Raw genomic sequence first — 15390 nt, forward strand, 5'->3', positions numbered from 1 at the left:
TGGATACAGACTAACACGGCTGCTGCTCTGAAACTATGTAACTGTACTCTCTATGCCAGGATCTAAATCATGAATGAAGATATTGAACAGAACTGGACCCAGAGCTGAGCATGGTGGGACCCCACTCCTTATGCCCTTCCGGCCTGACTGTGAACCACTGATAACTACTCTCTGGGAACAGTTTCCCAACCAGTTATGCACCCACCTTAGAGTAGTTCCATCTAGGTTGTATTTCCCTAGTTTGTTAAGGAGAAGGTCATGTGAGACTGCATTGAAAGCCTTCCTAAAGTCTAGATAAACCATATCTGCCGCTTCCCCATCCGCAAGGTTTGTTACCCAGTCAAAGAAAGCTATCGGGGGCTGGTTTGACACAACTTGTCCTTGATAAATCCAAGCTGGCTATTGCTTCTCTCCCTATTATCTTCTAGATGTTTTCAGATGGATTCCTGAATTGTTTGCTGCATTATCTTCCCTGGTGCAGAAGTTAAGCTGACTGGTCTGTAACTGCCTGGCTTGTCCTTATTTCCTTTTTCATATATGGGAACTACATTTGCCCTTTTCCAGTCTGCTGGAATCTCTCCCATCTTCCATGACTTTTCAACTATAATAACCAAAGTAAAACTAGCCCATTGGGTCTGTGAGCAGGTAAATCGCCTCCTCGCCCAGCAGCTCCCCCAGGGCAATGACCCAATGCCTCCCCCCACCACAGGGACAGAAGCTGAAAGTCCATCTGATGGCAGGTCAGGGGCTAGCGTGGAATGTGCTGGGATCTCGGCCTGGGCCCTCGTGGGGTAGGTGACCCCACCCGTAACCACACCCAGCAAGGCCTGCACCGATTTTCTCCCTGTCTGTGAGTCCCAGCAGAGAGACCAGGGACTCATTGGTCCATGGAGAATGAGCTTTCCCCAGCTGGGGCTGCAAACCAGTGATCAAGGGCAGCGGGTGAGGAGCTTGCACTAGCGCTCCTGCAGGGTCCATGGTGTGGGGTGAACAGAGAAATCCAGTGTCCAGGGCTCTCAGGCCACGTGTCCATTCCACTGCAGGAGGATCTGGGAGCAGCCCGAGGGGACTGGGGCAGGAGTCGGGAAAGCAGCCGTCTGGGAGAAGGAGGGAATTCAGCTGTGCTGGGAAGCTGGGCTGAGCAGAGATGCTGCTGCAGATGCTGCTAGTTCCTGAGTACGACGCTGCAGCACTTTAACTACATGGTTAATATAGAGGTTGCAGCTCAGCTGAGTAGTGTGCTGCACTCATTTTAATGGTGTTAGTGGCTTTGCCAGGGTATAAAACCAGGGCCGCCCAGAGGATTCCGGGGCCTGGGGTCTTCGGCGGCAGGGGCCCCACTTCGGCGGTAATTTGGTGGCGGGGCCCTTCCGTTTCATGACCCGCCACCGAAGTGCCCGGAGACCCGTGGCGGGGACCCCTGCTGCCGAATTACCGCCAAGACCGGGCTGCACGTCGGCGGCGGGTCCCGCTGGCAGTAATTCGCCAGCAGAGGGTCCTTCCACCCCAGAGCGGAAGGATTCCCGCCGCCAAGACCGGGAGCAGAAGAAGCTCCAAGGGCCCGGTCCCGCAAGAGTTTTCCGGGCTCCCGGAGCGAGTGAAGGACCCTGCTCCAGGGGCCCCGAAAACTCTCGTAGGGGCCCCTGCGGGCCCGGGCCTGGGGCAAATTGCCCTCTTGCCCCCTCTCGGCGGCCCTGTATAAAACTGAGGTGCAGCTTCACCCTGGTCACACCCCTCTATCCCTGCTCCACCCCTCCCCTCCAGCCTGTCCATGCTCCCTCCCCGAGCACTCCTTGTGCCTACAGCTGCTGGGGAGGCACAAGTGGCACCTGTGTGGGAGGAATTTCCCAGGGTGGGGAGGGCTTTACCCTTCCCTACAGCCCCTTTGGCCCACCCTGGGCAGCATGGGAGGCAGAGCACAGTGGTGGGCTGGGGCCAGATTTCAAGAATGTCTCTTGATGTCAGATCCAAATATGGGATCCTGCCTTTACATGCGTAGGGGCTGGACACCTGCAGTGCCCAAGGACTCCACATGCAGCTGTGGCTGCAGTTGGAACAAGTTCCTGCAGTCCTGTAGTTCAAAGGAGAAACTGAGGTACCCAAAATTAGGCCATTGTTGTAAATTGAGGCCTTTCCGCCTTGCCCGTTAACAACAGTCGGTGGGCTAAGGCTCATTGGAAGTCACTGTTTAGACTTGATCACGGCTGACGTAGTCCTGGTCATAAGCAGAAGCCTGGCAGTGAAAGGTCCTGATTCCATCCCCAGCCTCCAGAGGCAGATGGTCCCCCAGGGATGGAACAACCCTGGGGAATATTTTACACTCACAGTCTTTCCCACGGGCTGGGTAATTCCACAGTCTCATTCACAGGGCTGAGAACCTCAGGGTTAAGTTGCACAAAGTGAAACTAACTGAAATGTGCCCCCTGCGCTGCACGCTGTGCTGTGCTGCCCTGGGGAGATGTGGCTTTAAGCTGCTGTCCCAGCCCCTTCCCACTCTCAAGAAGGACTGGGCCAAAAGAGATCTGATGAGGTTCAACAAGCGTAAGGATTTTTATCTCTCTAGGCCGATCTGATCAGAAGATCTCGGGGAGCCTTACAGTTTATCTCCCGCTGAGTCCCCCTTTTAAGGCCATCTATCAGAGCTGACTTTAATGAACTCCACACACACAAAGCTATAAAATAAAACAACAACACTTTATTTGCTAAGGGGAGAGGAAGGAATGGAAAGGGGAATGGATTAATGATTCTGGAGATTCGGAATAACACACAGGCACTTATAATACAAGATGTTCTATCTTTACAGACATCAGCGATAAAGGGGTGCAGGATCCAGAAAAGAGAAGCCAGTAGTGAACACTGACCGTGGACAACAGATGAAACAGACAGGTACGTATCCCTATCTTAACTCCCACCCTAACCCGCTTTGCGTCCTGAGTGCACGATTGATCTAACTAATCGGACCAGGTCCGTGTATGCAAGTTTGCTTTCCCAAAACAACAAACAAACAACCCCAACTTAATTAGTAAGTAGCTATTGCAGGCCCATAGCCAGTGGCAAGATTGTACCGCACCAGGAGAGAGAGCAGCCACCTGCACCTCTGACAGCTCAAAAGCTCAAGAGCCAGTGCCCCTGGCCCCTCCCCTCATTGGTCTCTGTAGGGAGCTGTTGCTGGGCAAGGTCAGATTCCTGCTCTTCCCACTTTCCCGCCTTTTCTAGGTACTGAGGAACAAGAACCTGACCCCCAATGGAGGTCGCCTTGTCCTTTTACCAAAACAAAATGGCCTTTTGATTTACAGAACTTATTTTAACTTTTATACAGAATAATTCGGCAAACATGTATACTGAAATTAACATTTCCCCCTCTTGTCGGTGTTACACCTGTTTTAAAAAGATGTAACTGCCGACACCTGTGGCTTTGCCAAATTATGACCCACCCGATGAATAAATTGTCACATGGCGAAAAATTTGCATTGAACCCAAATACAACCATAGTATTACAGAGGGGGTAGTGCTGATTAAAACATTCCTTATCGCAGACTGGGGATGTGTAATAACTGTTTGATTTGCTTCTTCCCTAATTACCACGGGACCAGTTAAACTAGGAATAGGAGAAGGAAGAACCAAAACAAATTGGTATACTCTTATTCCATACGGACCTACCATAGACCATTTACCAGAGTCTGCCGTTGTAACATTCATTTTAAACCTCCCTATACAAGTCTAACTATTTACGGGAAAATTTAACCTTGATCTTACTGCAGTAGAAAGTTTTACAATGAAAAGACTCTTCCTGCTTTACATCCATTTCCCTGCATAGACGAACTATTGCAAGAAGGTGTGGATACAACAGTACATTGAGAGCCGAGAAGGAAGGACTGTGCTGGAGTACTAATTCTGAACATGGCACTAGGTCTTTCATGAACCCAAGGAGCTGATATATTTCCAGAAACCCACCCCATGGTACATGCTCAGGTACTTCCAATTTAATGCAACCGCAAATCTGAGAACTGTTGGGCACCCTAAGTTTGGTACAATTCCCAAAAGAGGTTTTACTATATCCCACTTACATGACATTTCTGTTTTTTCTCTGCATCCCACAGGTGCAGCCTGATAGTTAAGGCACATTTCTGAAATTACTGCTTGAAATATACCTGCCTTGTTCGATCTTTCTTTGACCCACTTGAGCACACAGCACGGTTCTTCCTTGATCATTAAAACAGAAATGGGGTCATTTTGTTCCAAAGGATCCAGGGTGGCCATGGGATCCTCTGTGGCATAATGACTCCCTGTTATACAGAACAGATGGTCACCTTCAACCAAATCAATTAACCAAACCTTAACAAATACAGTGCAACCTATATACATAGAGAATAGGATGATGGCGGTCATGTCGATCTAGGAATGGAAGAGAAAATATGATTGGCACAGTTAAATGGGTTGATTTCCTTTCCATTCCTTTACCTGGCTGCTATGGAATCACTTTAATTTGATCCCCTTCTTTGCTGGTATTTGAACCTGATATACAGAGGCACTTGCTCCGTTTGTTATGATAACTGGACCCACCCAACGAGGACTAAGGACATGGCCTTTTTCTATATAATACCTAAACATTACCTTTGTACCAACCACCCATCCTACATCATTAATGTGGCCTAACCAAGCACTAATGACTTGGTTATTAGCTTTTAGTTGAGGAGCTACTCGATGTTGAAGACTGCTGATGGTGTCTAGCAACTGTGACATGTATAAGTCTATTTGCACCCTGGGAAGGTACTCATCCGGTGTACCCACTAAAGTTCAGGGGTGTGCATAATTCTCCCAGTTAGCATCTCGTGCGGTGAAAACCCTCACACAGTTCTAGTAGATCGCATGGCCGCTAGGATATATGGGAGTTTGCTATCCCAATCCCTTCCTTGCACATCTATTACTTTTCTAAGAGCAGTTTTCATGGCTCTATTAGCCTCTCGACGATAACAGATTTTGCGGGTGAGCAGCTATGTGCAACCGCTGTTTGATGTTTAAGGCCGCACACAGCGCTTTTGTGACTTCACCCACAAAGTGTGGTCCTCTGTCTGAATCTATTTCTGATGGGATACCAAATCGAGAAAAGGTTTGTTCCAGTATTTCCTCCTTTATGTTAGGCAACCACGCCACTTAGACACCCGTTCCAAAGTTTTGGACGCAGCATAGTGTCCCTGGCCATGAGCTACAGTTATTAGTTCTTTTCGTGGAGTTATTGGCATAACCAGTACAGGTAATTCACAGTTTGGTGATGTTGCTATAATCAATCCGTTTTTGTCCTTACATATCCTTGATGTTTCCCTGCTGTTAAAAGGGCTTGGAGATCATTATCCTGTTTTTGCAGGGTCAAGATGCCATGGCCTGCTGACACATCTGGAGACGGCATCTTAACTACAGCAGCTGAAATTGGGTCTTATCCCATGTATATGCTGATCCTAACCTAGCAGCTTGTTTTGCTAGCTGATTGGCCTGATTGTCAAGCGTGGCCAGAACCGACCCCCTTCGTATGGGCTTTTACTTTGAACTCTTTTCTTCCAGATGGGAAGGGCTTGAACCACCCAACTAGAAGCAGAACACAGACAGATGTTTTCCTCAGGTGCTACCCCAGACGATACTGCCAGGACCGCAATTCATTGTGCAGCTTGTGCTGACGGCGGCCTCACCGTACCCTGCACCACTTGCTGTGTCCCCTCCTGGATTGCAGCAAACCCTGCAACAGGATGCCCTTCGTGGTGACAAGCACTCCCATCAACTGCCCAGAGTGTTAACCCTTTTCCTTGTACTTCTTCCCAGGATGTTGCTAAGAAGAATGGAGATAGTAAGTCTAAATCAGGATCTGGCAACGGACATTCGTGCTCATCTCCTGCGGTAATCGGAGCATAGGGAAGGATTCTCGTATGGGGGGGATCTTCTCAGTACGAATATCCCGATTGACCAGACTTAGAGTCCATCCCGCCAGCCGGGAGAGGATACCCTTCCTCATTAATTCTTCCAGAGATGACATATTTTACTGGAGTATGGCATGTCCTCACCACAATGAGAGCTGTGCCACTTAAATATTCCCAATGTGTTAGGGACCATACCAGGCGAATACCTCACGTTCGCAAGCTGAAAACCTCGCCTCCACCTCACTGAGAGTTTTGGAACCATAGGCCATCGGTCTCACCTGGCCAATTTGTTTTTGCAGCAAAACAGCTCCAGTGCTTGCTGGAGTAGTTGCCAGGTGCAAGTAAAATGGCAGGCCTTGTTTAGGAGAGGCTCGCGCTGGTGCAGCCGCTAGAGCCTTTCTAAGATCATTAAAAAGGCACCTTTCACAATTGGCAAGTCAAATCCTAGTGAGGAAAAGACAAAGAAGCGTAAACTCTGGCAAGTCCAATGAAAAGTATAGGGCAGAGGCCAAAAATGAACGTGAAGAGCAACTAGCCAAGGCACAACAACTAACAGCAAAGGGTTGTTAAGTACATGGGATCAGGGCCGGCTCCAGGCACCAGCCTACCAAGCACGGGCTGGGGCGGCACCTTGGGAGGGGGGCACTCGGGGGTTGGGTTTATTTTTTTTTGTTTGGCCCGGCGGCGCTGGGGGGAGGCGGGTCTTAGGAGGTGTGGTGCCGTGTTGGGGGCGGGGACTTGGGCGGTGCTCGGCTGGGGTGGGGACTTGGGCGACGTGCCGCTCGGGGCGGGGATGTGGGTGGGGCGCCGCGGAGGGTGGGGGCTGGGGGGGGCGCCGCGCGGGGGGCGGGGCTGGGGGGCCCCTCGGGGGCGGGGCCTGGGGCGCCATGACGCTCGGGGGCGGGGCCTTGGGCAGCATGACGCTCGAGGGGCGGGGACTTGGGCGGGGCAATGCTCAGGTGACGCTCAGGGGCGGGGCTTGGGCAGCATGACGCTAGAGGGGCGGGGACTTGGGCGGGGCAATGCTCAGGGTGGGGACTGGGCGGGGTGCCGCTCAGGGGGCGGGGCTTGGGTGACGCTCGGGGGCGGGGCCTTGGGCGGTGTGACGCGCGGAGGGGGTCCATGGGATGCAGGAAGTCTGCCAAACGGTCAGCAAAGCCACTAGGCAATCGGTGCTAAAGGAGCACTCCAGGAAGACCAGGCCACTGCGGCGAAGCTAAAAAAGTTCCTTGCTTCTGTCTTCACTGCAGAGGATGCGGAGGAAATCCAGACACGCCAGCCCTTCTTTTGAGGTGACAGATGCTAGAATCAAAGAATTATAGACCCATCAGGTTAGAAGGCACTGCAAGGTCCAGGGAGGGTGTTTGGGTGAAGAAGGGGGTTTGGGGTGTAGGCTCTGGGAGGAGTTTGGGTGCTGGGTGCAGGGTCTGGGCTGGGACAGGGGTTGGGGTTTGGGTGCAGAAGGGTACAAGCTCTAGGAGGAGTTTGGGTTCGGGGTGCTGGGTCTGGGCTGGGACGGGGGGTTGGGGTGCTGGTGGGGGTTGGGGTTCTGGGTGCAGGGTCTGGGCTGGGACAGGGGGTTGGGGTGCAGGAGGGGGCTTGGGTGCTGGGTGCAGGGTCTGGGCTGGGACAGGGGTTTGGGGTTTGGGAGCAGAAAGGGTACAAGCTCTAGGAGGGGTTTGGGTGCTGGGTGCAGGGTCTGGGCTGGGACAGGGGTTGGGGTGCAGGAGGGGCTTGGGTGCTGGGTGCAGGGTATGGGCTGGGACAGGGGTTTGGGGTTTGGGAGCAGGAGGGGGTTTGGGTGCTGGGTGCAGAGTCTGGGATGGGACAGGGGTTTGGGGGGCTGGGTGTGAGAGGGGGTTTGAGTGTTGGGTGCAGGCTCTGGGCTGGGACAGGGCGTTGGGGTGCAGGAGGGGGTGCAGGGTGTGGGTCTGGGCCAGGGATGAGGAGTTTGGGGTGCAGCAGGAAGGCTGCCCTGGGGCTGGGGTGGGGGGCCAGAGGGGAGGATTCCCCCCAGGGACAAGACACTCACCCAGGCCCCACCAGGCTGCTGCTCAGGAGGTCCAACCGGGATAAGCCCCTCCCCTCAGATTCGACTTGGAGTCACCTGGTGGGGGCGGGGAGGCTGCCATGCGCCTCCTACTTCCACAGGCGCAGCAGCCGCCTCAGCCTGCCCCCAGCGCCGCTCCCTGTAGCCTGCAGTGGCAGCGGCCAGTGAGGAGCACAGTGTGGAGATGCAGGGGGCAGGCAGAGACGCTTGGGGGAGGCACGTGGGGGTGGCAGGCAGGGCCGGGGGATGCTCTGGGGGTGGCACGTGGGAGTGGCAGGTCGGGCTGGGGGAGAAACCCTGCCCTGAACATTGGTGGAGCCGGGCCCCTCGAGGCCCTGAATTTGCTGGAGCCCGGGCACCACAGGCCCATATAACTCGCCGCCTCTGGCAAGGTTCATCTAGTCTAACCCCTGCCAAGATGCAGGACTTTGTGTGTCTAACCCACCCAGCTTCTCTCTTCTGGCTGGGGTCCTTGACTGCAGCAGCTCCCCCGATCTCCTCGCTCTCCTCTTTCCCTTACTTCCTTCACTTCTCTGCCCACTGGTTTGCTGCATCTCTGAGTCCTCTCTATATGCCCTGGCCCAGCAGCTAGTTGCCCAGGCTACACTCCCATTGCCATCCGTGGGGCAGCCTGGGCTGTGAGGGCTGCAGGTTTTGGTCCCTGGTCAATGCAGGTGCTATGGCTGCTGCACAGCTACGTGGTGACTCCTGCAGCCCATCACCAAACTGCGGGGCCATATTCTGCAGGGTGGCCTCCCTGGCTGAGATTCTGGGAGCAGAGAACCCCTGGGTCAGAGAAGGAAAATGGCCCACACAGAACACACTGTCAATGGCTCCACAGACGTCCCGTGACACCCGACTGTGCAGCCCAGAAGTTCTCCTGCTCCTTCATTGTCACCGCGGGCAAGAGTCTGGCAATGGGAATGGATTATGCATCTGGGCAAGGAGGAATTGGCCATGGAGGTGGAGGAGGACTTGGCTTTGCCCTCCTTATCCTCCTCCTCATCCAAGTCGTCCTCTTCTGCTTTCTTCTCCATGACCACGTGCTCCATTCCCATGGCCAGGTCCTCCCCTCCTCCACTTCCTCCTCTCTGGCCAGATCCTCCCTCTCCTCTGTGGCCAGGTTCTCCTCCTCCTTTTCCTCCTCGTCCTCTTCTCTGGTCAGGTCCTCTTCCTCCTGCTCCTTCTCCGTGGCCAGGTTCTCCTCCTTCTCATCTTCCTCTCTGGCCAGGTCCTCTTGCTCCTACTCTTCCATTGCCAGGTCCACCTCCTTCTCTTCTTCTTCCCCCTGCATCGGCACATCCTCATCCTCCTCCATTCCTGGGTCCTCCTAGTCTATAGTCAGGTCCTCTACCTCTTCTTCCGCCTCTTCTTCTTCCCCCTGCATGGCCACATCCTCGTCCTCCTCCATTGCCAGGTCCTCTCCCTTCTCCTCCTCCTGACCCAGATCCTCCTTGTCCTCCTCTGTGGCCTGGTCCTTCTCCATGGCCAGGTCTTCCTCTTTCTCCTCTGGAGCCAGGTCCTCCTCCTCTTCCTCCTGCTCCATGGCCAGGTGCTCCACTCCTGTGGCCAGGTCCTCTTCCTCTTCCTCCACAGGCAGGTGCTCCTCTTCCTGCTCCATGGCCAGGTCCTTCTCTTCTTCCTTTTGCTCCATGATCAGGTGTTCCTTTCTTCCTCTTCCTTTACCTTCTTCTTCCTCCTCCTTCTCAGTGATCAAGTCCTCTTCCTCTTCTGTGCAGAGGTCCTCCTCCTCCTCTTCTGCTGACAAGTTCTCTTCCTCCTCCTCTCCTCTGCTGCAGACACATTCTCCTCCTCCCCCTTTCCTCTGCTGCAGACACATTCTCCTCCTCCTCCTTTCCTCTGCTGCAGACACGTTCTCTTCCTCCTCCTCCTCCTCTTCTTCCTCTTCTGCAAACAAGTTCTCCTCCTCCTTTTCCTCTTCTGTAGTCAGATTCTCCTCTTCCTTCTCTTCAGACACATCCCCCTCCTCCTCTTCTTCCTCTTCTGCAAACAAGTTCTCCTCCTCCTTTTCCTCTTCTGTAGTCAGATTCTCCTCTTCCTTCTCTTCAGACACATCCCCCCCCTCCTCCTCCTCTTCTTCCTTTTCTGCAGACACATTCTCCTCTTCCTCTTCCTCCTCCTCCTCTTCTTCCTTTTCTGCAAACAGGTTCTCATCCTCCTCCTTGTTCTCTTCTATAGATATTTCCTCCTCCCCCTTCTCCTCTGTGTCCAGGTCTTCCTCCTCCTCAGTGGTAATGTTCTCCTCTTTCATCACTAGCTCCTCCACCTCCTCCTCTTTTTCACTAATCAGGACTTGCTCTTCCTGCTTCTCCTCCTCCTCTGTCTTTAGATCTTCCTCCTCTTCCTCTCTTTCTGTGTCAGGGTCTTCATCCTCCTCTGTCTTTTCCTCAGGGGCAAAGTCCTTCTCTGACTGGTCTGTGGGGGTCTCTGCATCAGAGAGACAAGGGCAGAGGGTGACTCTTGCTGGGGAGGGGGGAAGAGGAAGGACAGGGGTGAGAAAGGATGGGGAGAGCAGATTTAATGTTTCTCCCTCCCATGTAAGCATCGAAAGGCAGAGAGATCCCCACAGTGTCCCTCTCACACACCCCTCAGCCCCAGGACCCATTGCAGAGAGATCCCCACACTGCCCCGTCCACAGACCCCTCAGCCCCAATGACCCATGGCAGAGAGATCCCCACAGTGTCCCTCCCATAGACCCTCAGCCCTGTGGCCCCATGGCAGAGTGGGCCCTTCACTGTCCCATCCTCCCTGGGAGTTGCTCCAAATCATCAGGGACCCACTTCCCAGAAGCTCCCCCCATGCCCCATTGCAGGGGGTGGCTCTGCAACTCCCGCTGATGTCATTGAGCTCACGTGGCTCTGGCCAGACCCCTGGGCTGGGATCCCCACAATGACTGGGACAGAGCGACTGGGTGTTAATGGCCCTTGCTCCTCCCCATGCCCAGGGGGTCTCCTCACCTGCAGTGGAGGACCACTCAGCCTCCGTGTTGCAGAGAACCTCCAGAGAGTAGCTGCTCTCCTCTCCGGCAACAGTTAAGCAGCTGAGGCAGCGATCCCCCAGCTCCTGCCCTGGGAATGCCTCCTGCTGGCCCACGCAGCTGGGATGAGGGCAGGCCTTCCAGCAGAAGCAAACCCAGAGCTGCGTTGCCTGGCTCCTGCCATGGGCTGAGTCCTGCCTGCCCAGATTGAACTTAGGCCACCTCCATCTCGGCCTGGATGTTGTCTCTCTCTGCTCAGCACCAGCCCTGGGGGCTGGTTTCCTCCCAGTGAGCAAGGCCGAGCAGGACCATCTCCTGGGGTGGCCGGGGCCTGCTTCCCATGCCATGCGGATGGAGGGGCAGCTCTCTGTCTGGGGACGCTGGCAGCTGGTCCCCTCTGGCTCCGGGGCCACCTTCCTCCTGAGATACCTTCTCAGCACGTCCATCCTGGAACTGAGCAGGGAGCAGCCGTGAGTCTGGGGCAACAAAGCCTCTCAGCAATGGGCCTGTCTTGCCTCAGGGGGGATGGAACCTGGGTCCTTAGAATCATAGAATCTCAGGGTTGGAAGGGACCTCAGGAGGTATCTAGTCCAACCCCCTGCTCAAAGCAGGACCAACCCCAACTTAATCATCCCGGCCAGGGCTTTGTCAAGCCGGGCCCTAAAAACCTCTGAGGATGGAGATTCCACCTAGGGAACCCATTCCAGTGCTTCACCATCCTCCTAGTGAAATAGTGTTTCCTAACATCCAACCTAGACCTCCCCCACTGCAACTTGAGACCATTGCTCCTTGTTCTGTCATCTGCCACCACTGAGAACAGCTGAGCTCCATCCTCTTTGGAACCCCCCTTCAGGTAATTGAAAGCTGCTATCAAATCCCCCCTCACTTTTCTCTTCTGCAGACTAAACAATCCCAGTTCCCTCAGCCTCTCCTCATAAGTCATGTGCTCCAGCCCCCTAATCATTTTTGTTGCCCTCCGCTGGACTCTTTCCAATTTCTCCACATCCTTCTTGTAGTGTGGGGCCCAAAACTGAACACAGTACTCCACATGAGGCCTCACCAATGTCGAATAGAGGTTAATGATCACGTCCCTTGATCTGCTGGCAATGCGTCTACTTATACAGCCCAAAATGCCATTAGCCTTCTTGGCAACAAGAGCACACTGCTGACTCATATCTAGTTTCTTGTCCACTGTAATCCCCAGGTCCTTTTTTGCAGAACTGCTGCTTAGCCAGGCGGTTCCCAGCCTGTAACGGTGCATGGGATTCTTCCGTCCGAAGTGCAGGACTCTCTTGGCCCCTGCTGACTCCACCCCAGGGGGCCCCTCCTAGTGCCTGAGTCACAAGGGCTGCTGTGCCCTGGGAAGTGTTTGGTGCCCAATAACAGACTAGGATTGTCATCCAGGCACAAGGGTACAAATCTATCACAATCTCCCAGTAACAACACAACAAGTGAGGGAGCTTATTGGGCAGAGGGAAGAAAGGCCTGGGGTTAAGGAAAGAACAGGAGCAACTAGACTAGTAACCCATCAACAATCACAGCATTGACAAGGGGCCCGACCCGCCCCAACCAGCTCCTCCCAGCCCCTGCGCAGCAGAATGGGAGTTGAGTATCAGTTCTCTAGGGGCTGATGCTGCCCTGTGCTCCTTGGCTGGCTTGAAATTCACAAGGAAAACAAGCAAAAGGGATTCTTACCGGGTCTTCGGTCTGAGTGTCAATGGGCACCTCCCAGGCTGTGACGTCTCCCTCAGCTCCACTCCGCCAACAACCGAATGGAAACCAACCCCTTTGTCTCCGAGCACTGGCTTCTGATTGGCTCCTCTGCTCCACTCCCCAACAGCCAATAACCACATGTAAACTGACCCCTTTGTCTCCGAGCGCTAACTTCTGATTGGCTCTGGTAGTAGCTCCCCGCATGTTCCGTCTCCGCCCGGCATTCCAGGCATGCTGGGAAGCGGTATCCTGAGCCCTGCAGCCATTGCAGTGGCGGCTTAACGCACAGGGGGCCCATGCCCAGGGCCTCGGGCAACTCGGGGGGCCCTGGGAAAATCTCACCATGCTCGGGCAGCATGATTTCGTTGGTGATTGTCTTGCCTGGCATCAACAACGCTTCTGCTCTCACTCGTTTTCCATCTCACCACTGGGCTGGACTCTTTCCCCTCTTCCCCTCCCTCCACACCCACATTTCTTTCCCCTTGGTGCCAAACACAACACAAGAGGGAAAAACAAAAGTTATCATCACAATCTGCCGTGATGGCTAGGCTCTCCTTCTCGCATCACCCACACCCCAGGGCTTACCCTGAACCCCCTTTGCATGATGTTGTCACAGCTACAATTGGAAAGCACCCCACTGCTCCTGCACCCAGCATAGTCACGCTGCACAAGAGACTCTTGTCCCTTCCACTGGTATTAACCCCACAGAGCCCCAGGTCCAGCTAGGATGCACCTTATTTTTCTTTAGTACTGGGGTTCTCGTCCTCTCCTTCCTATCTCTCTTGGACTCCATCTGTGGGAGTGGACAGGGAAGTGTTACAGACACACAGACCCTCCCCCAGCTCTCTCTGCACCCTGGGCTCACACCTGGTTGTCTCCCCAATCCTTGGCGCTGTCCAGCATGCCTCCCCCCGCAGAAGTCATAGAATCATAGAATATCAGGGTTGGAAGGGACCTCAGGAGGTATCTAGCCCAACCCCCTGCTCAAATCAGGACCAATTCCCAACTAAAGCATCCCAGCCAGGGCTTTGTCAAGCCTGACCTTAAAAACCTCTAAGGAAGGAGATTCCACCACCTCCCTAGGAAACCCATTCCAGTGCTTCACCACTCTGTGAGTGAAAAAGTTTTTTCCTGATATCCAACCTAAACCTCCCACACTGCAACTTGAGACCATTACTCCTTGTTCTGTCATTGGGTACCACTGAGAACAGTCTAGATCCATCCTCTCTGGAACCCCCTTTCAGGTAGTTGAAAGCAGCTATCAAATCCCCTGCTCATTCATCTCTTCTGCAGACTAAACAATCCCAGTTTCCTCAGCCTCTCCTCATAAGTCATGTGCTCCAGCCCCCTAATCATTTTTGTTGCTCTCCGCTGGACTCTTTCCAATTTTTTCACATCCTTCTTGTACTGTGGGGCCCCAAACTGGACACAGTACTCCAGATGAGGCCTCACCAATGTCAAATAGAGGAATGATCACATCCCTCGATCTGCTGGCTATGCCCCTATTTATACAGCCCAAAGTGCCATTAGCCTTCTTGGCAACAAGGCCACACTGTCGACTCATATCCAACTTCTCGTCCACTGTAACTCCTAGGTCCTTTTCTGCAGAACTGCTTCCTAGCCATTCGGTCTCTAGTCTGTAACAGTGAATGGGATTCTTCCGTCCTAAGTGCAGGACTCTGCACTTCTCCTTGTTGAACCTCATCAGGTTTCTTTATCTAGGTCCCTCTGTATCCTATCCCTACCCTCCACTGTATCTACCACTCCTCCAAGTTTAGTGTCATCAGCAAACTTGCTGAGAGTGCAGTCCATGCCATCCTCCAGATCGTTAATGAAGATATTGAACAAAACCGGCCCCAGCACCGACTCTTGGGGCACTCCACTTGAAACGGGCTGCCAACTAGACATGGAGCCGTTGATCACTACCTGTTGAGCCTGACGATCTAGCCAGATTTCTATCCACCTTATAGTCCAATCATCCAGCCCACAGTTCTTTAACTTGCTGGCAAGAATACTGTGGGAGACCATATCAAAAGTTTTGCTAGAGTCAAGGAATAACACATCCACTGCTTTCCCCTCACCCACAGACCCAGTTATCTCCTCATAGAAGGCAATTAGGTTAGTCAGGCATGACTTGCCCTTGGTGAATCCATGGCGCCGCCGCCCTTGGTGGTGCTGAGTTCTGGGGGCTGGGGTGGGGGGGGTCCGTCCGTTTCACAAGCTGCGGCTCTTCCCACGTCCCCGAGCTCATGGTAGAATCCCGGCAGGAGTTTGGGGGGCAGAGGGGAGCTGCCCAACCCCCCGTAATCCAACCCTCCCCTTCCCCTGCCTCATTCCAGACGCTGAGTCCCAGCCCTGCCGCTGCCCTGGGGCAGGTGGGTTTCTAGTCCCAGTTGGGCCCCTCTCCCTAGGCCAGCGGTTCTCAGCCCCATCAGCACACCGGGCCGCCGGGTAGTGTCTGCACTGGGTGGCTGCAGCCCACAATGGCTAAGAGGTTGAGAACCGCGGCTCTGGGCCGAGTCTGTGGCTGCTCTGGGCCAGGCCTCTGCAAAGCTCCCGCGGTCCGTTACTGGGGCCATTTCAGCCACTGTCCTGGCTGGACGGGGAGCAGCGGGAGCTGGAGGAGGAGGGAACTGGGGGGGTCCTTGCAGCTCAGGGGCTGCCCGGTTAGAGCCCAGCCCTGGGCGGGAATCCCCGGCAGAGCCTGGTTCCTCGCTCGT

General features: G+C 54.2%; 1 long non-coding RNA gene across 1 annotated transcript; it reads left to right on the forward strand.

The window, feature by feature from the left end:
• The first annotated feature begins 2090 nt into the window (after positions 1-2090).
• On the forward strand, positions 2091-5978 carry LOC120393353. The gene is made up of 3 exons (XR_005592005.1): positions 2091-2886; positions 3818-3972; positions 5560-5978. It is a non-coding gene; the product is annotated as an uncharacterized LOC120393353 (long non-coding RNA).
• The last annotated feature ends 9412 nt before the right edge of the window (positions 5979-15390 follow it).

The sequence above is a fragment of the Mauremys reevesii genome, unplaced genomic scaffold (genome assembly GCF_016161935.1).
Source record: "Mauremys reevesii isolate NIE-2019 unplaced genomic scaffold, ASM1616193v1 Contig19, whole genome shotgun sequence".
Classification (NCBI taxonomy): Eukaryota; Metazoa; Chordata; order Testudines; family Geoemydidae; genus Mauremys; species Mauremys reevesii.